At 47.6% G+C, this 25,750-nt stretch overlaps 1 long non-coding RNA gene across 1 annotated transcript in view; it reads left to right on the forward strand.

Moving 5' to 3' along the window:
* Window positions 1-23,490, forward strand: part of LOC311614114 — a 383,323-nt gene extending 359,833 nt beyond the window's left edge. Inside the window, exons 2-3 of the long non-coding RNA XR_014793577.1 lie at window positions 23,042-23,119; window positions 23,437-23,490. This is a non-coding gene — a long non-coding RNA (uncharacterized lncRNA). The remainder of the gene's footprint in view (window positions 1-23,041; window positions 23,120-23,436) is intronic.
* The last annotated feature ends 2,260 nt before the right edge of the window (window positions 23,491-25,750 follow it).

Genomic DNA, 25,750 nt, shown 5'->3' on the forward strand with positions numbered 1-25,750 from the left:
ATCAGACTAGCAACTGATTTTTCCACAGAAACTTATCAGGCCAGAAGGGAATGGGATGAAATATACAAAGTCATGCAAAGGAAGGGTCTGAATCCAAGAATACTGTACCCAGCAAGGCTATCAATCAAAAGTGAAGGTGAAATCAGGAGCTTCACAGACAAAAACAGACTAAGGGAATTTATCTCCACCAAACCAGCAATGCAAGAAATGCTAAAGTGTCTACTGTAAAATTAAAGAAATAGAAAGCAGAGAAGGAACACAGGGGTATAGAATAAAAATGGTGTCAAATAAGTACCTATCAGTAATAACTTTAAATGTAAATGGACTAAATGCTCCAATCAAAAGACATAGGGTAACGGATTGGATAATAAAACAAGACCCATATATCTGTTGTCTACAAGAAACCCACCTCAGAAAAAAAGATGCACACAGACTGAGGGTGAAGGGATGGAAAAAGGTTTTTTAGGCGAATGGAAATGAAAATAAGCTGGGGTAGCAATACTTATATCTGACAAATTAGATCTCAGAGTGAAGGACATAACAAGAGATAATTAAGGCCACTTCATAATACTAAAGGGATCAATCCAACAAGAAGAAAAAACCCTGGTAAATATATATGCACCCAATACGGGAGCACCCCAATATATATAAAAAAAAAACTGCTGGAGGACATTAAGGGAGAGATTAATAGCAATACAATCATAGTAGGCGATTTTAATACCCCACTGTCACCCTTTGACAAGTCATCTGAAGAAAAAGTCAGCAAAGAAATATCAATCCTAAATGAATTGCTAGACCAGATGGAATTAATTGACATCTTCAGAACATTCCACCCCAAAGCCACAGAATATACATTCTTCTCAAGCACACATGGGACATTCTCAAAGATAGACCACAGTTTGGGACATAGGCAAAGTCTCTTCAAATTCAAGAAGATAGAAATCATATCAAGCATCTTCTCAGATCATAGTGGCATAAAACTGGAAATTAACTACAATGAAAAAAATCCAAAAAAAATCAAACACATGGATACTGAACAGCATGCTATTAAACAAGGACTGGATTACCAAAGAAATCAAGGAAGAAATTTAAAAATCCTGGAAACAAATGACAATGAAAACACAACTATCCAAATCTATGGGATACAGCAAAAGCAGTTTTGAGAGGGAAGTTCATATCCCTACAAGCCTATTGTAAAAAACTAGAAAAAATGGTAACAAATTATCTAACTCTACAACTCAAAGAGTTAGAAAAAGAGCAACAAGAAAAGCCCAGTGTAAACAGAAGGAAGGAAATAACAAAAATCAGAGCACAGATAAACGACATAGAGACCAAAGAAACAATACATAAGATCAACAAAATCAAGAGCTGATTCTTTGAAAGAATAAACAAGATAGATGAACCTCTAGCCAGGCTAACCAAGAAACAAAGAGAGAGGACCCAAATAAACAAAATCAGAAACAAAAGATGTGAAATAACAACAGACCCCGACGAAATACAACGGATTGTTACAAAAATACTATGAACAATTCTATTCCAACAAACTGAACAACCTGGAAGAAATGGGCATATTCCTAGAAAAATGCAACCTTCCAAAACTCAATCAGGAAGAATCTAAAAATCTCAATAGACCAGTGACTTGGGAAGAAATTGAAACAGTTATCAAAAAGCTTCCAGCAAACAAAAGCCCAGGGCCAGATGGCTTCACAGGAGAGTTTTACCAAACATTCAAGGAAGAACTAAAACCTATCCTCCTCAGACTATTCCAAAAAATTCCAAGAGGAAGGAACACTTCCAAATTCCTTCTATGAAGCCAGCATCACCCTAATACCAAAACCAGATAAAGACAACTCAATGAAAGAGAATTACAGGCCAATATCCCTCATGAACATAGATGCCAAAATCTTCAACAAAATTCTAGCAAATTGGCTCCAGCAGAGCATCAAAAGATCATACACCATGACCAAGTAGGATTTATTCCAGGAATGCAAGGTTGGTACAATATCCGCAAAACAATAAATGTGATACATCACATAAACAAGTTAAAAGATAAAAATCATATAGTCTTATCAATTGATGCAGAAAAAGCATTTGATAAAATACAACACCCTTTCCTGGTAAAAACTCTCAACAAGGTGGGAGTACAAGGATCATACTTCAACATAATAAAAGCTATATATGATAAACGCACAGCCAACATCATACTCAATGGGCAAAATCTAAAACCATTCCCTCTAAGCTGGGACCGGTTTGGCTCAGTGGATAGAGCGTCGGCCTGCGGACTGAAAGGTCCCAGGTTCGATTCCGGTCAAGGGCATGTACCTTGGTTGTGGGTGCATCCCCAGTAGGGGGTGTGCAAGAGGCAGCTAATCGGTGATTCTCTCTCATTGATGTTTCTAACTCTCTATCCCTCTCTCTTCCTCTCTGTGAAAAATCAATAAAATATATTTAAAAAAAATAAAAAAATAAATAAAAATAAAACCATTCCCTCTAAAAACAGGAACAAGACAGGGGTGCCCACTATCGCCACTTCTCTTTGACATAGTACTGGAAGTACTAGCCATTGCAATTAGACAAGAGGAGGAAATAAAAGGCATCCAAATTGGAAAAGAAGAAGTAAAGTTATCCTTATTTGCAGACGACATGATATTGTAAATAAAATACCCAAAAGACTCCATAAAAAACTAATTGGCTTAATAAATGAATTTGGCAATGTAGCAGGATACAAAATTAATGCCAAGGAATCTATGGCATTTCTATACACCAACAGCTAACTTATAGAAACAGAGACTAAAAAAGCAATTCCATTTACCATCACACCAAAAAAAATTAAGATACCTAGGAATAAACTTAACTAAGGAAGTAAAGGACCTATACATGGAAAACTACACGACACTGAAAAAAGAGATAGAGGAAGATGTAAACAGATGGAAGAACATACCATGTTCATGGATTGGTAGAGTCAACATCATCAAAATGTCCATACCTCCTAAAGCAATCTATAGGTTCAATGCACTCCCCATTAAAATACCAATTGTATGTTTCACTGACCTAGAAAGAACTCTCCAAAAGTTCATTTGGAACAATAAAAGACCCCGAATAGCCACAGAAATCCTGAGAAACAAGAGTAAAGTAGGAGGGATCTCAATACCAGACTTCAAACTGTATTACAAAGCCACTGTTCTCAAAACAGCCTGGTATTGGCACGAAAACAGACATATAGATCAATGTAATAGAATCGAGAACCCAGATATCAACCCAAATCACTATGCTCAATTAATATTTGACAAAGGAGGCACGAATATACAATGGAGTCAAGACAGTTTCTTCAATAAATGGTGTTGGGAAAATTGGACAGATACATGCAAAAGAATGAAACTAGATCACCAACTTACACCATACACAAAAATAAACTCAAAATGGATACAGGACTTAAATATCAGATGGGAAACCATAAAAATACTAGAAGCATCCACAGGCAACAAAATCTAAGACATATGCCAAAAGAACTTCTTCACTGATACTGCCCCTAGGGCAATGGAAGCTAAAGAGAAAATAAACAAATGGGACTACATCAAAATAAAAAGCTTCTTTACAGCAAAAGAAACCATCAACAAAACAACAAGAAAGCCCACTGTGTGGGAGAACATATTTGCAAATGTTACCACTGATAAGGGTTTAATCTCCAACATCTACAAACAACTTATACAACTAAATAAAAGGAAGATGAATGATCCGATTAAAAAATGGGCAATGGACCTAAATAGAATATTTTCAAAAGAAGACAGAAGGAAGGCCAAAAAGCACATGAAAACATGCTCTAAGTCACTAATTGTCTGAGAGATGCAAATCAAAACAACAATGCGGTACCATCTCACACCTGTCAGAATGGCCAACATCAACAAATCGACAAACGACAAGTGTTCGCGAGGTTGTGGAGAAAAAGGAACCCTCGTGCACTGCTGGTGGGAATGCAAACTGGTGCAACCACTGTGGAAAGGAGTGTGGAGTTTCCTCAAAAAACTGAAAATGGAACTCCCATTTGACCCAGTAATCCCACTCCTAGGAATATATCCCAAGAAACTAGAAACACCAATCAGAAAGGATATATGCACCCCTATGTTCATAGCAACACAATCTACAATAGCTAGAATCTGGAATCAGCCTAGGTGTCCGTCAGCAGATGATTGGATCAAAAAACAATAGTACATCTACACAATGGAATACTATGCTGCCATAAAAAGAAGGAATTCTCATCATTTGCAGCAACCTGGATAGAACTAGAGAACATCATGCTGAGTGAAATAAGCCAGTCAATAAAAGAGAAATACCACATGGCCTCACTCATTTATAAATATTAAAGAACATTATAAACTGGCAAACCAAAAGATAGATATAAAGAGAGTAAAGCAACAAGCAGACTGTAAAATTACAGCGGGGAGAGTAGGGAGATCTGGGGGAGATAAGAGATCAACCGAAGGACTTGAATACATGCATATAATTACAACCAATGGACACAAAACTCTGGGGAGGGAGGGTATGTATGGGAGGGTTGGCAATGTTAAAATATGTACACAGATAATTAATTTAAAAAAATAAAAAATAAATAAATAAAGAGCAGGTACCAGAAAAAGAAAAAAAGAAAAATAAATTAAAATAAGAAGCATCTGGGAAAACTTCAAGTATACCAACATCAGAATTATGTGGGTACCAGAAGAAGAGAGAGAGCAGGACACTCAAAACCTATTTAAAGAAATAATGTCAGAAAACTCCTCCCTCCCCCCTTTAAAGAAATAGACTTACCAGTCCAGGAAGTGCAGACAACCCCAAACAAAAAGAATCCAAAGAGGACCACACCAAGACACATCATAATTAAAATGCCAAGAGCAAAAGACAAAGAGAGAATCTTACAAGCAGCAAGAGAAAAAAAGTTATCTACAAGGGAGCACCCATACGATTATCAACTGATTTCTCAACAAAAACCATGCAGACCAGAGGGGAGTGGCAAGAAATATTCAAAGGGATGAATAGCTAGAACCTACAACCAAGATTACTCTACCCAGCAAAGTTATCATTCAGAATTGAAGGGCAGATAAAGAGCTTCACAGATAAGAAAAAGCTAAAGGAGTACATCACCACCAAACCAGTATTATATGAAATGCTAAAAGGTGTTCTTTAAAAGAGGCAAAAGAAGAACAAAGTAAAGACAAATTTTATGAACAACAAATAGGTATCTATCAACAAGTGAATCTAAAAGTCAAGGGACTTAATAAATCTGAGGAACAGAATAAACTGGTGAATATTATAGAATCAGGGGCACAGAATGGAAGTCGATTGATAATTCTCAGGGGGAAAAGGGTGTCTGTGTGGGGGGTACGGGAAGAGACTGGACAAAAATCATATACCTATGGATGAGGACAGCGGGGGCTGAGGGAGTTAAGTGCAGAGGATGGGGTGGGGATTGGGTGGAGGGGGGAGGAGAAACAATTGTAATAATCTGAACAATAAAGATTTGTTAAAATTAAAAAATAATACTAAATAAATAAATTAAATTAAATGGTGTGTTTTCTAGAAGAGTTACTAATCATACTAGTGGCCCAGTGCACAAAATTTGTGCACAGTAAAAGGGAATTAGAGAAAATATTTTAATATTGCTATTTGCCCTTTCTCTATGATAGAAGTGTCAGAGATGAAAGAAAATTAGTAAAATTTATATGAAATTATCCCTCCTGTCAAAGTCTTGGGCATGCCATGGGACTAAGTCAAGTTGCCACCCCACCCACACGCACCTTGAAATCAAGGAAAACCAAGACACAGCCAGCCTCACCCCCCCATAAAGCCCTGAAGGGCAGGAGGTACAGCCTCAAGTCCCCCCTGATAGTGCCAGGTGGGGGAGGGGGCAACAGCCTCAGGTCCTCCATCAAGCCCCACGGGAGGGGGAGGGGAACGCGTGGCCTCAGGTCCCCCAGTGCAGCCTCAGGTTCCCCAGACCTGGCCCAGGGTGTGAGGGTGTGAGGGCGTGAGGGCATGATGACCATTTGCCTATCAGCTCTTTATTGTATAGGATTGTTTCCATTTGGTCGGTAACTATAGATGTTGCCTGGTGCACATTTTCATAGTTTTTTTTAAAGTAATTGTTTTTGCTATGTAATTGACAGACTCCTCAAATATATTTGTCATGCTAGTTTCTTTCTGCTCCTATAACAAGAACAAGTATAAATTGAAGAAATTTTATATAAAAAAGTAAACTTTTGCCCAGCTGGCATAGCTCAGTGGTTGAGCATCGACCTATGAACCAGGAGGTCACGGTTCAATTCCAAATCAGGGCACATGCCCGGGTTGTGGACTAGATCCCCAGTGTGGGGTGTGCAGGAGGCAGCTGATCCATGATTCTCTCTCATCACTGATGTTTCTCTCTCTCTCTCCCTTCCTCTTTGAAATCAATAAGAATAAAAAAGTAAACTTCACAAGCTTCTGTGGACTAATACTTGTTGACCCAAGTTTCTGTTTTATGTTTCATGTCCATATAAGAGAACATCTTGAAATCACTTGAAAAACTATTAAGTAATGTATGTCTTTAAAAGCTTAATACTTTATTTTTGTTATAAAATATTGTAAAGCATGGTCTCAAACTTTTAAATACACTTTCAATTTCTTCTCTGCATTATTAGCATTATTGGTCATCTCATTATAAACACTAAATTCTGTCACCATTGGTCATTTTAAAGTGTTTTATTGATTGAATGATTTGAGAGAGAGAAACATCCGTATGTTATTCCACTTATTTATCTATTCATTGGTTGATTCTTGTATATATATGTGCCCTGACCAGGGATGGAACTCACAACATCATAGTATCTGGATGATGATCTAACAAACTGAGCTACCCAGCTGGTCACTTTACCTTTTATTCATTTAAATATGTTTTTCTTATGTGAATTGTAAAAATGTATTTTCTGATCTCTTACTTAAATAACTACATGCAAACTGGGAAAAAAAAAAATGCTGGCCCTACAGTGCTTTAAATCTGAATCTGTTGCTAACATTTTAAAAACTATATTTTTAGTATAAAACCATCCAGATTTCTAACTGCCCTTAAAAGTTAAGACATTGAAGATGGATCCAAGATGGCTGCACAGGTAAACACCTAACTGCAGCAGCACACAACAATTTCAATGGAATACAACTAAAATATAAAATGGACATTGTCCAGAGTTACAGGTAGTCGACTGACTGAAAATTCTACAAGAAGGAAAGAGAAAACCAGAAGGAAAGTCAGAGGAGCTGAAAAAGCCTAAGGTACGGAGGCATGCTGCATGCGCACAGAGAGGACGGAGCCGAAGAGGAGGAGAAGGCTGGGTGTCTGCCTGGCGTTCCCTAGCAGGAAGGAAATAAAAGCTCCGGACTGGGCTGAACCCCATAACTGCCAGCGCTGTGCCCCAGTTCTGGGCCAGACCCTGGGGACTGAGGCTCAGGAAGGGGGAGACAGGACTGTGAGGAGGAACCCGGGGGAGCGGTGAAAGGCAGAGACCCCAGAGTCATGCACATTGTGTGCAAAGGAAGGAGTGTTGACTCTGATGCTAGATTGCCCTGGCTGGAAGGAAACAAGAGCTCTGGCCGTGCTGGACCCCAGTTCTGACTGCTCTGAACCCAAGTTCTAGGCCAGACCCTGGAGACCCAGGCTCAAATGGAGGGAGACAGGGCTGTGAGGTGGAGTCCAAGAGGAGCGGAGAGGGGCAGAGCCCCTGGAGTCGCGCACATTGCACGCAGAGGACAGTCTGTTGACTCTGATGCTAGACTCTCTGAATGGGAAGGAGAAAAAATCTCCAGATGGGGAGGAATGCGATGAGGAGCAAGAGCCACTGCCGGATACCGTCCAGCCGGGCGCTGGCAAGAAGCCTGGCGACAGGGCCCCCGGGGGCTGGGGGGTGCCTCTGGGCCCTGAACTGCTGATCGTGGGCCACGGAGCTGAGGCCTGGGGCTGCTTCCTGGGTGGCGCCGACCCTGAAAACACGCTTAAGCCTCGCAGAAGAACAAAGGTGTGCTGCAGGCCAGCCTGCTGAGCTTCCAGGACGAGGAGGAAGAAACTGAAGAAGTTTTCAACGTGAAGAAATCAAGTTATAGCAAAAGAAGTAAAATTACTTAAGAAAGAATACAAAGAAGGTATTAAAAAATCGAAGACTAAGACAGAACTCAACTCAGCAGCCAACAATGCAACATAAATGCATTAAAAAAAAAAAAAGGACAGAATGTTGGAGCGGCGGTAGCCAGGCCCAGATGGGCAGGCCCAAGGCAGTGGCAGCTGGGCCCGGAGAAGAAGAAGCTAGGCCCCAGACCAGCAGAAACCAGAACCAGAGCAATAGCAGCCAGGCCCAGAGCAGCCAGACCTGGGGCAGTGGCAGCCAGGCCTGGGATGGAGGCAGCCAAGCCCAGGGTGGCCAGGCCCTGAGCACTCATGCCCGGAGCGGCCGGGCCGGGAGCAGCCAGGCCCAGAGCAGCATCCACCAAGCCTGGAGCAGCCAGGTTGGGAGTGGCCAGGCCCAGAGGGCCTGGGTCCAGAGCAGCAGGGCCCGGAACATCCAGGCCCAGAACAGCCGGGTCGGGAGCAGCCAGGCCTGGAGCAGCAGCATCCAGGCCGGGAGAGGCCAGGCCAGGAGCAGCCGGGTGGGAGCAGCCAGGCCCAGAGAAGCAGCATCCAGGCCCAGAGCGGCCAGGCCCAGAGTGGCTGGGACTGGAGCAGCCAAGCCCGGAGCAGTAGCAGCAGGCCCAGAGCAGCCAGGCCCAGAGCAGCCCGGTCGGTAGCACCAGGCCCGGAGAAGCAGCAGCCAGGCCCAAAGCAGCCAGGCCCAGAACAGCTGGGTCCGGAGCAGCCAGGCCCAGAAGAGCAGCCAACAAGCCTGGAGCAGCCAGGTCGGGAGTGGCCAGGCCCAGAGTGGCTGGGTCCAGAGTGGCATGGTCCGGAGCAGCCGGGCCCAGAACAGCCGGGTCGGGAGCAGCCAGGCCTGGAGCAGCAGCATCCAGGCCGGGAGTGGCCAGGCCAGGAGCGGACGGGCCCAGAGCAGCTGGGCCCAGAACAGCCGGGTAAGGAGCAGCCAGGCCCAGAGCAGCAGCAGCCAGGCTTGGAGCGGCAGTGGCCAGAGCCGGGCAGCAGGTTGTGGAACGAACCAGAGCAACCAGAGCAGAGGCCCGACCCGAAGCAGTTGGGCCTGGAACAGCTTGCTCCTCGCCTGCCCACGCCCCAGGGCTGCCTCTCAGACATGGCTGGAAACTTTGGGGGAACTTGAGGGCCTGCTGAATCAAGTGATGAAGACTTAGATCTGGATGTGTTGAGTTATACCACTGGGGTGTTGATCTGTGATTGCCTTGTGTGGGGTCTGGATGAGGTTGGTTGATCTATTTGGAAATGTCTTTTGTGTGAAGTGTATCCTTGGGCATGTGGAGGTATTATTGATTTGAGAAAATGCTAAGTAACTGATTTACTATCTGAAACATTTAAAATTCTGAAAGTTTAAGGTCTCTTGCCAAAAAGAGGTTTTAAAGCTAACACCTAAATTTTAATGGAGAAATGAGAGGGCAAGCCCTCCCCACCCAGAACAGGTAATCCAATTCCAACCAGCAGCTATCTTTAAACAATGTGTTCATTTACATTTGAATTGCTACACCTTTTGATAGACTAAGGGCAAGTTTACATGTAAACAAGTTTGCTTCTCAATTCCCAGGGCAGAAAAAACAAGGTTTAAAATGATTAGATTTTAAAATTTATTCTTAGAAGTATAAAAGTTTATTAACTAAAAAAAAAAAAAAAAAAAAAAAAGGAGATTGAAAAACCTGATGAACAATATTAGCTGTTGATTGTAGTAGAGTCTGAGATACGGGAGGGGAGTGGACTGACAGTCATTGGGGAAAGGGGGAGTGGTGGATGCAGGAAGAAACTGAACAAAAACTGTGCACCTATGGATGAGGACAATGGGCTGTAGGGAGGGGGCAGAGGGTGGGATGGGAACCTGGTGGAGGAGGAAAGAAATGAGGAACCTTTGTAATAATATGAACAATTAAGGTTGATTAAAATAAAAAATTAAAAAAAAGTTAAGACATTGATGACACTGGGCAGGGATGCTTGGGCAATGCAGGCCCGATATACTTTCTGTCCTGTCGTCCTCTTTGTACGGCCTTTGTCCGGCCTGTGTCAGGTCTATCCTCCTGTCTTCCTCCCTGTCTTCCTTCCTGTCCTCCTCTCTATTCTCCTCTCTGTCCTCCTCCCTGTCCTCCTCCCTGTCCGCCACTCTGTTCTAATCTCTGTTCTCCTCCCTGTCCTCCTCCATGTCCTCATCCTTGGCCTCCTCTCTGTCCTCTCTGTCCTCCTCCCTGGCATCTTCTCTGTCCTGCTCTCTCTACTCCTCACTGTTTTCCTCTCTATGCTCCTCCTTGTCCTTTCAGTTCTCATCTCTGTCCTCCTCCCTGTCCTCCTCTGTTCTCATCTCTGTCCTCCTCTCTGTCCTCCTCTGGGTCCCCCTCTCTGACCTCTCTGTCCTCCACTGTGACTTCCTCCGGTTATCCTCCCTGTCCTCCTCGATACCCTCCATTCTGGCCTCCTCCCTGTCCTCCTACCTGTCCTACTCCCTATCCTCATCCCTGTCCACCTCTCTGTCATCCTCTCTATCTAACACTCACTCCTCCTCCCTGACTTCCTTTCTGTCCTCCTCCGATTCCTCCTCTCCTCTATAATCGCTGTCCCACTCCCTATCCTCATCTCTGTTCTCATCTCTGTCCTCTCTGTATTCTTCCCTATCCTCCTCTCTGTCCTCTTCCCTGTCCTCCTCTCTGTCGTCATCCCTGTCCTCTATGTCCTCCTCTCTCTCCTCTTCCCTGTATTCCTCTCTGTCCTCCTCTCCTTCCTCCTCTCTGTTCTCATCTCTGTCCTCCTCCCTGTCCTCCTCTCTGTTCTCATCTCTGTCCTCCTCTCTCTCCTCCTCCCTGTCTTCCTCTCTGTCTTCCTATCTTTCCTCCTCCCTGTTCTATTCTCTGTCCTCCTCCCAGTCCTCCTCCCTGTCCTCCTCTCTCCTCCTCCCTGTCTTCCTCTCTGTCCTCCTCTGTTTCCTCCTCTCTGTTCTAATCTCTGTCCTGTTCCCTTTCCTCCTCTCTGTCCTCATCTCTGTCCTGTTCCCTTTCCTCCTCTCTGTCCTCATCCCTGTCTTCCTCTCCGTCCTCCTATATCTACTCCTCTCTCTCCTCCTCCCAGTCTTCCTCTCTGTCCTCCTCTTTTCCTCCTCTCTGTTCTCATCTCGGTCCTCTTCCCTGTCCCCCTCTCTGTTCTCATCTCTGTCCTCTTCCCTGCCCCCCTCCCTTTTCTCATCTGTCCTTCTCTCTGGTCTCCTCTCTCTCCTCTCTGTCCACCTCACTGGCCTCCTCTCTGTCCTCCACATGCTCCTCCTCCATGTACTCCTCTCTGGCCTCATCTCTGTCCTCTAGGTCCTCCTTTCTGGCCTCCTCTCTGTCCTCCTCTCTGTCCTCCTCACTCTTCTCCTCCTTGTTCTCCTCTCCGTTCTACTCTCTGTCCTTCTCCCTGTCCTCATCCTTGTCCTCCTCTCTGTTCTCCTCTCTGTCCTCCCTTTCCTCTTCTCTGTCCTATCTATCCTCCTCACTCTTCTCCCTTTCCTCCTCTCAGTTCTAATCTCTATCCTCCTCCCGGTCCTCCTATCTGTTCTCATCTCAGTCCTCCTCTCTGTCCTCCTCCTTGTCTTCCACTCTGTCCTCCTTCCTGTCCTCCTCTCTGTCCTCCTCTCTATAATCCTTTCTGAACTCCTCTCTCTCTTCCTCGCTATCATCTTTTCTGTCGTGCCTGTCCTCCATCTGTCCTCCTCCCTGTCCTGCTCTCTGTTATCCTCCATGTACTCCTCCCTATCCTCCTCTCTGTCCTCTTCTGTGTCCTCCTCACTGTCTTTCTCTCTGTCTTCCTCCGTGTCCTCTTCTCTGTCCTCTCTGTCATCCTCCATGTCCTTTTCCCGGTTATCCTCACTGTCCTCCTCTCTGACCTCCTCTATGTCCTACTCTCTGTCTTCTCTGTCTTGTCCTATCTGTCCTTCTCTCTCTCCTCTTAATTGTCCTCCTCCATGTCCTCCTCCCTGTCCTATTCCCTGTTCTCCTATCTGTCCTCCACTCTGTCCTATCTGTTCTCCACTCTGCCCTCATCTCTGTCCTCCTCCCTGTCCTCTCCCGATTCTCCTCTGACCTCCTCACTCTTCAGTCCTCCTCTGTGTCCTCTAATCTGTCCTCCTCATGCTCCCCCTCCCTGTCCTCCTCTCTGTCCTATTCTCTGTCCTCCGCCCTGTCCTCTTTTTCCTTCTCTCTGTTCTCCTCATTCTCCTCCTCCCTGTCCTACTCTCTGTCCTCCTCCCTTTTCTCCTCCCTGTCCTCCTATCTGTCCAACTCCTTGTCCTCCTCCCTGTCCTCTTCCCTGTCCTCCTCTCTGTACTCATCTCTGTCCTCCTCCCTGTCCTCCTCTCTGTTCTCCTCTCTGTCCTCCTCCGTCCTGCTCCATGTCCTCCTCACTCTTCTGATCCCTGTCCTCCTCACTGTCCTCATCCATGTTCTCCTCAATGTCCTCCTCCCTGTCCTCCTCCCCGTCCTCTTCTCTGTCCTCCTCTTTCTCCTCCTCCCTGTCTTCTTCTCTATCCTCTTCCTTGTCCTCCTCCCTGTCCTCTCCCTGAATTCATCTCTGTGATCCTCCCTGTCCTCCTCTCTGTCCTCTTCTCTGTCCTGCTCTCTATACTCCTCCATGTCTTCATCACTCTCCTCCTCCGTGTCCTACTCACTGTCCTCCTCTTTGTCCTCCTCCCTCTTCTCCTCCCTGTCCTCCTCCCTGTCTTCCTCCTGTCCTCCTCTCTCTACTCCTCCCGGTCTTCCTCTCTGTACTACTCCGTATCCTCCCTATCCTCCCCTCTGTCCTCTCTGTCCTCCTCTCTGACCTTCTCTTTGTCCTCCTCACTCTCTTCCTCCCTGTCCTCCTCTCTGTCCTACTATCTGTTCTCCTCTCTGTCCTCCTCCCTATCCTCCTCTATGACTTCCTCTCTCTCCTCCTCTCTCTCCTCCTCCCTGATCTCCGCCCTCTCCTGTACTCTATCCTGCTCTCTCTACTACTCGTTGTCTTCCTCTCTGTCCTCCACCCTGTCCTCTCTGTTCTCATCTCTGTCCTCCTCCCTGTCCTCCACTCTGTTCTTGTCTCTGTCCTCCACTCTGTCCCCCTCCCTGTCCTCCTCTCTGTCCTCCTCCATGTCCTCCACTCTATCCTCCTATCTGTCCTACTCCCATTCCTCCTCCCTGAACTCCTATGTTCTCCAATTTGTCTTCCTCTATGTCCTCATCCCTGTCCTCCTCCCTGTCCTTATCCCTGTCCTCCTCTCTGTTCTCCTCTCCATTCTATCTGTCCTGTCATCTCTCTCCTGTCCTCCTTGTCCTCATCCATGTCCTGCTCCCTGTCCTCCTACCTGTCTTCCTCTCTGTCCTCCTCTCTTTCCTTCTTGCTGTCCTCCTCCCTGTTCTCCTCCGGGGTCTCCTCTCTGTCCTCCTCTCTGTCGTCCTATCAGTCCACTTCTCTGTCCTCCTCCCTGTCTTCCTCTCTGTCCTCTTCCCTGTACTCTCTGTTCTCATCTCTGTCCTCCTCTCTGCCCTACTCCCTGTTATCCTCTCTGTCTTCCTCCCTGTCCTCCTCTCTGTCCTCCTCCCTCTTCTCCTCCCTGTCCTCCTCCCTGTCCTCATCTCTCCACTCCTCCCTGTCTTCCTCTCTGTACTCCTCCGTGTCCTCCCTGTCCTCCCCTCTGTCCTCTCTGTCCTCCTCTGTGACCTCCACTTTGTCCTCCTCACTCTCTTCTTCCCTATCCTCCTCTGTCCTCCTCTCTATACTCCTCTCTGTCCTACTCTCTGTTCTTCTCTCTCTCCTCCTCTCTCTCCTCCTCCCTGATCTCCTCCCTGTCCTCTTCTCTATCCTGCTCTCTCTATTCCTCGTTGTCTTCCTCTCTGTCCTCCACCCTGTCCTCTCTGTTCTCAAATCTGTCCTCCTCCCTGTCCTCCACTCTGTTCTCATCTCTGTCCTAAACTCTGTCCTCCTCTATATCCTCCTCCCAGTCCTCCTCTCTATCATCCTCTCTGTCTTCCTCTTCCTCCTCATCCCTGTCCTCCTCCCTTTCCTTATCCCTGTCCTCCTCTCTGTTCTCTTCTCTAATCATCTCAGTCCTGTCATCTCTCTCCTGTCCTCCATGCCCTCATCCATGTCCTCCTCCCTGTACTCCTCTGTCCTCCAGCCTGTCCTCATCCCTGTCCTCCTCCCTGTCCTCCACTCTGTTCTCGTCTCTGTCCTCCACTCTGTCCCCCTCCCTGTCCTCAACTCTGTCCTCCTCCATGTCTTCCTCTCTATCCTCCTATCTGTCCTACTCCCATTCCTCCTCCCTGAACTCCTCTATTCTCCAATCTGTCTTCCTCTATGTCCTAATCCCTGTCCTCCTCCCTGTACTTATCCCAGTCCTCCTCCCGGTTCTCCTCTCTCTTTCCTGTCGTCTCTGTCCTGCCCTCTTTGTCGTCCTCCATGTCCTCCTCATTGTTCTCCTCCCTGTCCTCCTCTATGTCCTACTCCCTGTCCTCCTCTTTTCCTCCCCTCTCTCCTCCTCTCTGTCCTCCACTCTGTCCTCTTATCTGCCCCCTCTGTCCTGTCATCTCTGTCCTGTCTTCTCTATCCTCCTCTCTATCGTCCTCTCTGTCCTCCTCTCTGTCCTCCTCCCTGTTCTCCTCTCTGTCCTCCTCCCTGTCCTCCTCCCTGGCTTCCTCTCTGTCCTCTTCCCTGTCCTCTCTGTTCTCATCTCTGTCCTCCTCTTTCCGCCTCTCTGTCCTACTCCCTGTTATCCTCTCTGTCCTCCTCCCTGTCCTCCTCCCAGTTCTCCTCTCTCTTTCCTGTCGTCTCTGTCCTGCCCTCCTTGTCGTCCTCCATGTCCTCCTCGCTGTCCTCCTACCTCTCCTCCTCTCTGTCTGCCTCTCTGTCCTCCTCCTTGTTGTCCTATCTGTCCCCCTCCCTGTCTTCCTCTCTGTCCCCTTCCCTGTCCTCTCTGTTCTCATCTCTGTCCTCCTTTGTCCTCCTCTCTGTCCTACTCCCTGTTATTTTCTCTGTCTTCCTCCCTGTCCTCCTCTCTGTCCTCTCTGTCCTCCTCCCTGTCCTCCTCCCTGTTCTCATCCCTGCCCTCCTCTCTGTTCTCCTCTCTGTCCTCTTCCCTGTCCTCCTCTCTGTTCTCCTCCCTGTCCTCCTTTATGTCCTCCTCCCTGTCCTCCTCTTTTCCTCCCCTCTCTCCTCCTCTCTGTCCTCCACTCTGTCCTCTTATCTGCCCCCTCTGTCCTGTCATCTCTGTCCTGTCTTCTCTATCCTCCTCTCTATCCTTCTCTCTGTCCTCCTCTCTGTCCTCCTCCTTGTCCTCCTCTCTGGCCTCCTCCCAGGCCTCCTCCCTGTCCTCCTCTCTGTCTTCCTCTCTGTCCTCCTCTCTGTCTTCCTCTCTGTCCTCCTCTCTATACTCCTCCCTGTCTTCCTCTCTGTCCTCTTCCCTGTCCTCTCTGTTCTCATCTCTTTCCTCCTCTGTCCTCCTCTCTGTCATACTCCCTGTTATCTTCTCTCTCTTCCTCCCTGTCCTCCTCTCTGTCCTCTCTGCCCTCCTCCCTGTCCTCCTCCCGGTTCTCCTCTCTCTGTCCTGTCGTCTCTATCCTGTCCTCCTTGTCGTCCTCCATGTCCTCCTCTCTGTCCTCCTCCCTGACCTCTCCCGGTTCTCCTTTCTGTCTTCCTCTCTGTCCTTTCTATCCTCCTCCCTGTCCTCCTCTCTGTCCTCCTCCCTGTCTTCCTCTCTGTCCTCTTCCCTGTCCTCCCTGTTCTCATCCCTGTCCTCCTCTCTGTTCTCCTCTCTGTCCTCTTCCCTGTCCTCGTCTCTGTTCTCCTCCCTGTCCTCCTGTATGTCCTCCACCCTATTCTCTTTTTCCACCTCTCTCTCCTCCTCTCTGTTCTCCCCTCTGTCCTCCTATCTGTTCCCTCTATCCTGTCATCTTTGTCCTGTCTTCTCTATCCTCCTCTCTATCCTCCTCTCTGTCCTCCTCTCTGTCCTCCTCCCTGACCTCCTCTCTGTCTTCCTCCCTGTCCTCCTCTCTGTCCTCCTCCATGGCCTCCTCCCTGTCCTTCTCCCTGTCCTCATCCCTGTCCTCCTCTCTGTCTTCCTCTCTATCCTCTCTGTCCTCTGTGGGTGGCGTCACACCAGTCCCATGGTCCCTGTCTGATGCCTGGTCAGGCTCAGTGCTGGGTCCCCACTGTGGTCAGAAGTCAGCGCATTGGCGATTTTCTATCCCTCTCTCCCTCCCCCTCTCTCTGTCTCTAAAACCAATAAAAACATGGAAAAAAAAGTCAGGACTTGTATGACTGCTATTACCAATCCTTCCTAGCCTTTACATCTGTGAAAGTTGTGTATTTTTTTTCAGATTCACAAGCAAAAATTAGTCTAATAAAAGAAATCAAAGACATGGAAAGGTATATTTAAAAAAACACAAGACTCGCCTTGACTGGTTTAGCTCAGTGGTGGGAGAGAGCGTCGACCTGCAGACTGAGGGGTCCCAGGTTCAATTCTGGTCACCAGCATGTTCCTTGGTTGTGGGCACATCCTCATTAGAGAACGTGCAGGAGGCAGCTGATCAATGTTTCTTACTCTTTATCCCTCTCTCTTCCATTCTGTAAAAAATCAGTAAAATATATATTTTAAAAAAACTCACAAGACTCATAGTGTCTTTTTTTAGTGTCTTTAAAACATTTTTACTGAGGGGTTGATGGGGAAAAAGGAGACATATGTAATACTTTAAATAATAAAAACAATGCTCATAGGGAAACTGATATGTGTGTGTGTGTGTGTGTGTGTGTGTGTGTGTGTGTATAGATTGGCTCCGTGGCTATAGACCAAAAGGTCTCAGGTTCAGTTCTGATCAAGGGCTGGTCAACCTTGGTTGCAAGCTCCTTCCCTGGTCAGGGTTCATGCAGGAGGCAACCAATCAATGTATTTCTCTCACATTGATGTTTCTCTCTGTCTTTCCCTCTCTCTCCCACTCTCCCTAAAAATTCAATGGAAAAATATCCTCAGATGAGGAATAACAAACAATAGTAAAAATATATTTTTATTAATTTCAGAAATGAAGGAAGAGGGAGAGAGAGATAGAAACATCAATGATGAGAGAAAATCATTTTTTGGCTGCCTCCTGCACGCCCCCTACTGGAGATGGAGCCCACAACCTGGGCATGTGCCCTGACCAGGAATCGAACTGTGACCTCCTGGAACCACTGAGACACGCCAGCCAGATTTATGGTGTCTTTTTGAAGACAACAACATTTTTATTTTAATAAAATTCGTTATTTTTAAAAATAAAATAGTCTTCCATAATCACCTTGCTGAGCTTTCCCCAACATTGGCAATGTGGGGTACATTCTTGCATGTCTTACAAACGCTAATACTCATGTAATAACAAACGAATAATTATTGTTAATACTGAAAATAAGAATAATAATATTGAATTATTATTATTATCCTCCACTTACAGTCAGAAGGGGTGAAAGGTTTGGGAAAGGGCTGGTTCAACAGAAGTTCTGACAGAAAAGAAGAAAAAGGAAAAGGAAAAGCTCAGAGGGAGCTTCAGCTTCAGGGCCTCTGTCGCCACCAGCTGGCCGGAGGCGGTAACGCGGGCCCCTGGGCTCCCTCTCCACCAGGTGCTCCTGGGACTGCCCTCCCCTCCACTTCCCTCTCCCCCCCCCCCCCCCCCCCCCAGGCTCTGTGCCACCTCCTGGCCGCCATGAGGGAGGGGGACTCCGCCCTGGGCACTGAACAGAGGCTGGAATTCTGGGTAGGTCTGTCCCAGGAAGACACTGCAGATGATGGAACTTTTCTAAATGATGGTTATTAAGACCAAAATTCAATTAACCACACTAGAGGAGAGCCTGGACTTCTTCCCATTCTCTCCGCAGAAAACAAATTATGAAACTGGTATTATATGGAGACCAAGGAGTATGCAGCCCTAACAATGTAGAAAGAGAAATAAAGAGACATGTAAGTCACACAGTAATAGTAGTTGTTACTACTTTCTTTTGAATGTTGTCTTACTAGTCATTTTATTTAACATTTGTGATTCATTGTGGCTTTACTTGTTATTCTGAATAAGCATTACATGTTGTGCATAATTTTCTATCGTTTTTCTTAAATAACTGCACTTCCCCCCCCCCCCCCCCCCAGAACTGAATATGATGCAGGCCCCACAAATTCTGCCCGTGCCTGAGCTTGGGTGTACTTGAGGCTGCTCTTTTTTAATTTTCTTTAATCCTCACCCAGGGATATTTTTTCTATTGACCTTTAAAGAGAGTGAGTGGAAGGAAGGGAGGAGAGAGAGAGAGACAGAGAGAGAGAGAGAGAGAGAGAGAGAGAGAGAGAGAGAGAGAGAGAGAGAGAGAGAGAGAGAAACATCGATGTGAGAAACACACATGGACTATTTACCTCTGGTCCAGATTGGACCAGGGAGTCAAACCTGACACTTGGGTCTGTGGCCAACGCCCTAACCAGGCGACAGGGCTGCTCCTGGAAGAGCACAGAACTGCAGGCTGAGATCAGCTTCCGGAGGTCTGTCACTCACTGGGCCCTGGCCTCAGAGCGGCCTGGATTTCTTCCTCACACTCACACACTCACACTCACTCATACACTTTCACAGCCACGTGAGGAGGTCACGGCTGAGGAGCCTGTGGATAAAACATGCCTTTGGGCTTTCCTTTCCCGGCCCCCCTGACAGAATCTCAGGCTCCGGCCCGGCCAGCAGCTGCAGGGTGGCTTCCGCCTGTGTGAGCGCCTGTGGCTCTGGTGCCAGTGCTGTTCTCTGGGCGGAGGGTGCGGAGCCTCCATCCGGCCGAGGCCATGGGCACCCCGTCAGCCTCAGGGCCTCCGTGTGAGAACATCTCCTTCTGGAGCTGGGGAGCGGGCAGCACAGCCGACGTGAGGCTTCTGTGACTGTGGCTGAGCTACTTCCATGCACAGTCCTGACCGTGAACACACGTGGGGGCGGGTGACGGTGTCAGCAGCAGTGTGACGCCAAGGCTGGAGCTGATGGATGGGTCATGATGTACATACCAGTGAGCAAATACATGCTAGCGCTCACTACATTCTGACCATGTTCTTGTCATTGAAAAGAACATTCCAGGGGGCTGCTCCAGCCGCCCAGGACCCCCAGAGGCACCACAGCCAGTTCAACACACTGCCCTTCGACCTGTGTGGCCCTGTCCTCAGCGTGGCCTGTCCCTGGCATGGCCCTGTCCTCGGCATGGGTTTGTCCTCAGCTTGGCCCATTCCTCCGGTGTGGCCCTGTGCTTCTGTGTGGCCTGTCCTAGGCTTGGACCTGTCCTCGGAGTGGCCCTGTCCTCTGGCGTGGCCTGTCCTCCAGTGGGAGTGTGCATGTGTGCATGCAGCTAGTCCCGGCCCTAGCTGTCAGACTCCAGTGGCACAAAGTCTTCCTCTCCCTTTATCTATTTACTTTTAATATGTTTTATTGATTTCAGAGAGGAAGGGATAGAGATAGAGAGAAACATGGATGACTAGAGAGAATCATTGATCAGCTGCCTCTTGCACACTCCCTACGGGAGGGAGGGGGCGGGTTTGATCCCGCAACCTGGGTGTGTGCCCTTGACCAGAACCAAACCCAGGACCCTTCAGTCCTCAGGTCAATGCTCTATCCACTGAGCCACACCCTCTCCTTTTTAAGTAACATAAAAAGAAGCCTTTCCCTGTGAAATGGAAAGAAAAAAAATTCCATAAACGCCAGCGGTTTTATAGAAGCCTCGGGTCCTGAATCAGCCTGGGTGAGAGCGGCCGGTCCCAGACCTCCAAGCACATGACAGAGCCCAGCCCCTGGGCGCTGTGGGTCCTGGCCACTCCAGACCCCTGTGTGAAGGGAGGGCCTGACCCCTCCCTCCAGGACTCGCCATCAGCTGTTGAAGATGAAGTCTAGCCCTGGCCTGTAGATCGAAGAGTCCCGGGATCGATTCCGGTCAAGGGCAGGGACCTGGGTGGCAGGCTCCGCCCCGGCCCTGGCCCTAGTTGAGGTTCCTGCAGGAGGCCACCAAATGAAGGGTCTCTCCCACATGGATGTTTCTCTCTGTCTCTCCCTCTCTCTGCCACTGGCCCTAAAAATCAATGGAAACATATCCCTGGGTAAGGGGGGGAGGGGGGGAGGCAAGAAAATAAAGTCTAGGTTGCTTTTTTAAAAAAATGTAAAAATATATGTTTGTTCTAGAAAATCCTGTCAGCGGGAATAACGTGAAGAAAACATAATCACGCAGAACTCTGCTGCCCGGAGCCGCCAGGAGCAAGGGCCCCCGAGGTCTCAGTGGCAGCTCCTGCAGGCTCTCCCTTCCCCAACCCCCTCCCCTGCCCAGCAGAGCTGCTCAGGGAGAGAGACCTCAGCTCCCCAGCCCCGGGCTTGGCCTGGTTAGGGTTAGGATTAGGCTTAGGGTGAGGTTGAGGGGTAGGGTTGGGCTTTGACATCGGGGAGAGGGCTATGTCAAGTCGGAGAAAATCACCTTACACTCTGGGGGCACTGCCCGGGCCCCTCCAGAGGTACTTACTGGTCTGGTTGCCGGGCCCCAAGGGCCGGCTTTCTGCCCCATTCGCGAGGAACGCCCCGCCCTGAGGACAAGGGATACCTGTCGCTGGCTTCCAGTCTGGAGCTAAGGGCCATGGGGCGTTTGCATCCACCTGCGACACAGATCCACGTTCACGGGGCCCCAGGACCCTACCCACCAGAACTCTTCCAGCTGTTGTCTCTCGCCCCAACCCACTATTCCCTTGACCACTACCCGCAGACCACCTGACCTCCCTGCCGAGCCCCCAACCCGTCCCTAGGTCCCTCCTGTCAGCTGGCCTGCCTGCGGGTCACCGTGTCCCTGCCCACCAACCTTTCTCCTGCTGACCTCACCACATCTTGCTGCTCACCTGGCGCTGCCACTGTGTTCTGGGGACCGCCTCCAGCTGCTCACCTGGTCCCGCCCCCTTGTTTTTGGGACCGCCTCCAGCTGCTCACCTGGCCCCGCCCCCTCATTGACTTGACCAGGTTCAGGTGTGGGCCTGGGCCCGCCTCCTCGTTCCGGAAGCCCGCCCCCTTGTTCATTGGACCAATGAGTAAGCAGAACCAGCCGGGCTGCCCTGCTCCTCAGACACAGAATAGCCCCCACCTCTGGGAGCCCTGTCAGGTGCCTAAATCCACCAACCTCACTTGGCCCTCTGCTCACAGGGTGCCTCCCGGGTCCCGGGGCGTGGGCAGACCAGCCAGCCCCCCGCTTCAGGACAGCCATGGGCCTCCAGAGCCTCAGGGGCGGCCCTACCCCATAGCTCCCACCAAGGGGCACTTCACAACAGAGTGTCCTGGGACGCCCACAGCCCTGTCTGTGGCCTTTGACATCGGGAGAGAGCTGTGTCAAGTCCAAGGAAATCACTTGACACTCTGGGGGCACTGCCCGGCACCTCCAGAGGTACTTACTGGTTAGGTAGCCGGGCCCTGAGGGCCTGCTTTCTGCCCAATTCACGGGGAACGCCTCACCCTGAGGACAGGGGAACCTCTAGCTGGTTTCCAGTCTGGAGCAAAGGGCAGTGGGACCTTTGTGTCCACCTGCGACCCAAGTCCACGTTCACGGGGCCCCAGGGCCCTACCCACCGGAACTCTTCCAGCTGTTGTCTCTCGCCCCAACCCACTAATCCCTTGGTCGCTACCCGCAGACCACCTGGCCTCCAGGCCGAGACCCGAACCCCTCCCTAGGTCCCAACTGTCTGCAGGCCAGCCTGTGGATCACCGTGTCCCTGCCCACCAGCCATTCTCCTGCTGACCTCACCACTTCTTGCTGCTCACCTGGCGCTGCCCCCATGTTCTCAGGACCGCCTCCAGCTGCTCACCTGGCCCTGCCCCTTTTTGACTTGACCTGGATCAGGTGTGGGCCTGGGCCCGCCTCTTTGTTCCGGAAGCTCCGCCCCCTTGTTTATTGGACCAATGAGCGAGTAGCACCTGCTGGGCTGCCCTGCTCCTCAGACACAGAATAGCCCCACCTCTGGGAGCCCTGTCAAGTGCCTAAATGCACCAACTGCACATGGCCCTCTGCTCACCAAACCAGTTTTGGCAATGAGATTTATTTTTATTCAAATTTTCAGTATTATTTTATTTCCCCATCAAATTTCACTCTATTACTTTATGTGCAAGGCACTGTACACTTTCACAGAAATAGCTCTGCTAATTAATAGGATGCAGTTTTATGAATACAGACTTGAACACCAGAGGTAGAATTACTATAAGCGGTATAGATTGATGCATTGCAAAGATGAATTCCTTTCTTACCAAAGTGTGGGTGCTACACTCTCCCTTTTGCCTTCCCGATGGTGGGTAGGCCTGTTGAATTGGCTGATCCCTCTCTCAGACAAGATTCCCTGGCCAGTGAGGCAGGAAGAAGCCTCCCAGATCACCTTTCCACAGTGGCAATTCCTGCCTTCCCAGTGGGCCCTTGCAATGCTGGCTGGAGCCTGGGATAGTGCCCCTGGGCCCCCTTGCTCTGTCTGCATTTGTGAAGTGTGGATGTAATGGGATTTCTAAACTTCCTTCACCCAGACCGATTTAGAGAAAAGAAGCTCTGTCCCCCAAATTGGTCTGTGCCTTAGAAGCAGCGGGGAATTCTAACAATTCCAAACCTGCACTGCATCCAACTCACTAGGTTAGAGAGACACTGGTATTTTTGGAAGCTCCCAGGGAGAGTTCAGAATCCAAGCAAGCTAGGGAATGACTGCCTTAAGGTGCTAGAGTTGGGAAGTTTTCACCTTCAGCACCAGCCCCCACATGGCCTGACAAGCAGCCAGAGCTTCAGGCATAGAGGGGTCTCCATGCCGAGCTGCTGTGCTCTGTCCGTCTCAGTGTTGTTTTTGGTCAGCCTGTGGAGGGACTGTCTCACTTGATGTTGTGTTTTGTTTTCCAGCCGAAGGAACGTGGCTCCACAAGGGTGCATGCTTTAAATCAAGTCAACAGAGTGCTGCAGGGTTTACATCAGAACAATGTAAGTTGGTCAGGTAATGGGGCCGCGTGGGTGCCATCAGGATTGTTTACTGTTGAAACCAGCCACCTGCTCTGTGCATGGACCTCGGCTCCTTTATGGAAACATTTTCCTATGAGTAAAGGAGTAGTCACTCTTTTTCTGATTAATGAGTTAAAGGATAGGAACATATTTTTTATTTTTTGAGATTTAAGTTTACCTGATTTCTCTGATCATTCACATGTATGGCTGTCCAGATGTGCTCAACCAAAACCCTCAGCTTCTGTGGAGAACTTGTCTTATTTTCTTTATCTAACCTTTATTCTCTCTTATTGTGTCAGGTGGATTTGGGGAATATCGGAGGAACTGACATTGTAGATGGAAACCACAAGCTGACACTGGGTTTGCCGTGAAGCACCATTTTGCACTGGCAGATGGGGGAATTTCAGTCACTTATTACTGGTCATTGGAAATGTGTCCTTTGTGTATTCGTTTCTTAGCTCTGCATCACAGAGCACCACAAACCGGGTGGCTTCAACAACAGAAGTTATTTTCTCCCAATTGTGGAGGCTACAAATCTGAGATCAACGTGTCAACAATGATTTTTTTTTTTTCCTGCAGCCTCTTTCCTGGGCTTGTGGGTCCTTTTCCCCTCTGAATCCACATGGTCTTCCTTCTGTGTATGTCATATCCTAAACTTTGCTTCTGATGCCAAGAAACCAGTCATATTGGATGAGACCTCTCCCCTCCATTTGATCTCCACTTGCATTAATTACCTCTTTCAAGACTCTCTAAATAAAATCACATTGCAAGGTAATCGGGGATAGGACTTCAACATAGAATTTTGTGGAGGGCACAATTCAATGCCTAACTGCCTAACCGTTTGGAATGAAAGAAACTGACAAACTGCTCTATTTTCCTAGCCTCGACAAAAAGAAGATGCCTTTTTAAAATATTGAATTTAAAAATTTTAGACATTAAAACCTTGCTAAAATAGCTTAAAGAATTTCCAGGTACTGTTACTCAGATTCCCCAAAGGTTAACAATTGTCTATATTTGTGTTTTCTCTTATTCTCTTTGCCTAAATACTTCAGTGTGTATTTTCTGAAAACAAACTGTTCTCTTAAAATCAGGGAGTTCTCTTACATAACTACTATATATTAACATAATATAAAATGTGTATGATAACATTAATAGTTCTAACTTACTTATCATGTCTCTTTTATCTCTTTAATCCGGAATAGTTTCTGAGTATTCGTGTTTTATGATATTGTCATTTTTGAGAAGCGCTGGACAGTTATTTTGTAGAATCTCCCGTTCTGTGGGTTTGGCTGATATTTTCTCATGATTAGATTCAGGTTATTCATTTGGGGCAGGCATGCCGCAAAAGTGACATTGATTTGTTCTCAGTGCACTCACCTGGAAGCACACACTGTCCGTTAGGCTTGTTCTGGCAGTCAACGTTCATTGTTTGGGTAATGTGGTATCTGCCTATGCCTCCACCAAACGTGACTGCCCTATGTTATTAAAAAATGTCTTGTGAGATATACTTGAGACTGTGTAAATATTCAGCTACTTATCAAATCTTCCCCATTAGTTTTAAGATCCATTCATAATTCTTAGCTGATCAGTTATTATTATGATGCTTGGCCAATAGTAAATTTCTAATGTCATTGTTCCTTTTACATTGTAAGGAAGGGCTTTCCCTTGTCTCTTGTTTATCTGTCTGTCCATCCACTTTTTTATTCATTCAATGTACACACAGTGTACACTCAAGGATTTTTACGTATTTAATAGGCTGTAATTTTTTCTATTATTGTTTACTAGAGGCCTGGTGCATAAAAATTCGTGCACTATGGGTGGAGGAGGGGGGTCTCTCAGCCCGACCTGCCTCCTCTCATGGTCTGGGAGCCCTAAGGGGATGTCCTACTGATCGCTTAGGCCTGTTCCCCAGGGGCCAAAGCTGCAGCCTGGCCTTCCTCTGTGAGAGGCAATCAGGCCAATCAGGGGGAGGTGCTGCCCCCATCACCACGTTGTTGCTGTCACTGCTGGCCACAGCCACCTGCCCTTAGCCCTTGCAGCTGCTGCAGCTGCTGACTGCCCTCAGCGCTTTTATCGCACCTCTCTGCTTTGTCCGGACATACGTCTGGAAGGACATCCAGAAGACATCTGTCTATCCACTCTAATTAGCATACAGTATTACCCTTTTATGAAAATAGATTTTGACGCTTAAATTATACTAAATTTGGCCCATGTGATTGACCACACCTTAAATCAGATCTGTGTCCTTTTGACATATCCACATCATTCTTTGAGCACTTCCTTAAAACACATGTATTTCTTTAGAATAATAGTGTGCAATATTAGTTCTTGATTATAATCGGGAAAGTTACTTCATTCTTTGATTTTGCATTCAGTCAAAAAAGTCTTCCTTGCATCCTTATATTTTGTAGAAAATCAAAACAGTTGCTTTTCTATTAAAAGTTCTTTGTAAATGTATAGTATTAAAATATTACTCTTTTAGGGATTATGAAAGTAACGTTTATTGTAAGTGAATCTAATATGAGTATTGTTAAGATATAGAAAGTACTATGGTAATGTATAATGGTGAAGTAAAAAATCACCTTCTAAATTCTAGTACTTCAAAATAATTGC

Source organism: Pipistrellus hanaki, assembly GCF_964339955.1.
Source record: "Pipistrellus hanaki genome assembly, chromosome: 20".
Lineage (NCBI taxonomy): Eukaryota > Metazoa > Chordata > Mammalia > Chiroptera > Vespertilionidae > Pipistrellus > Pipistrellus hanaki.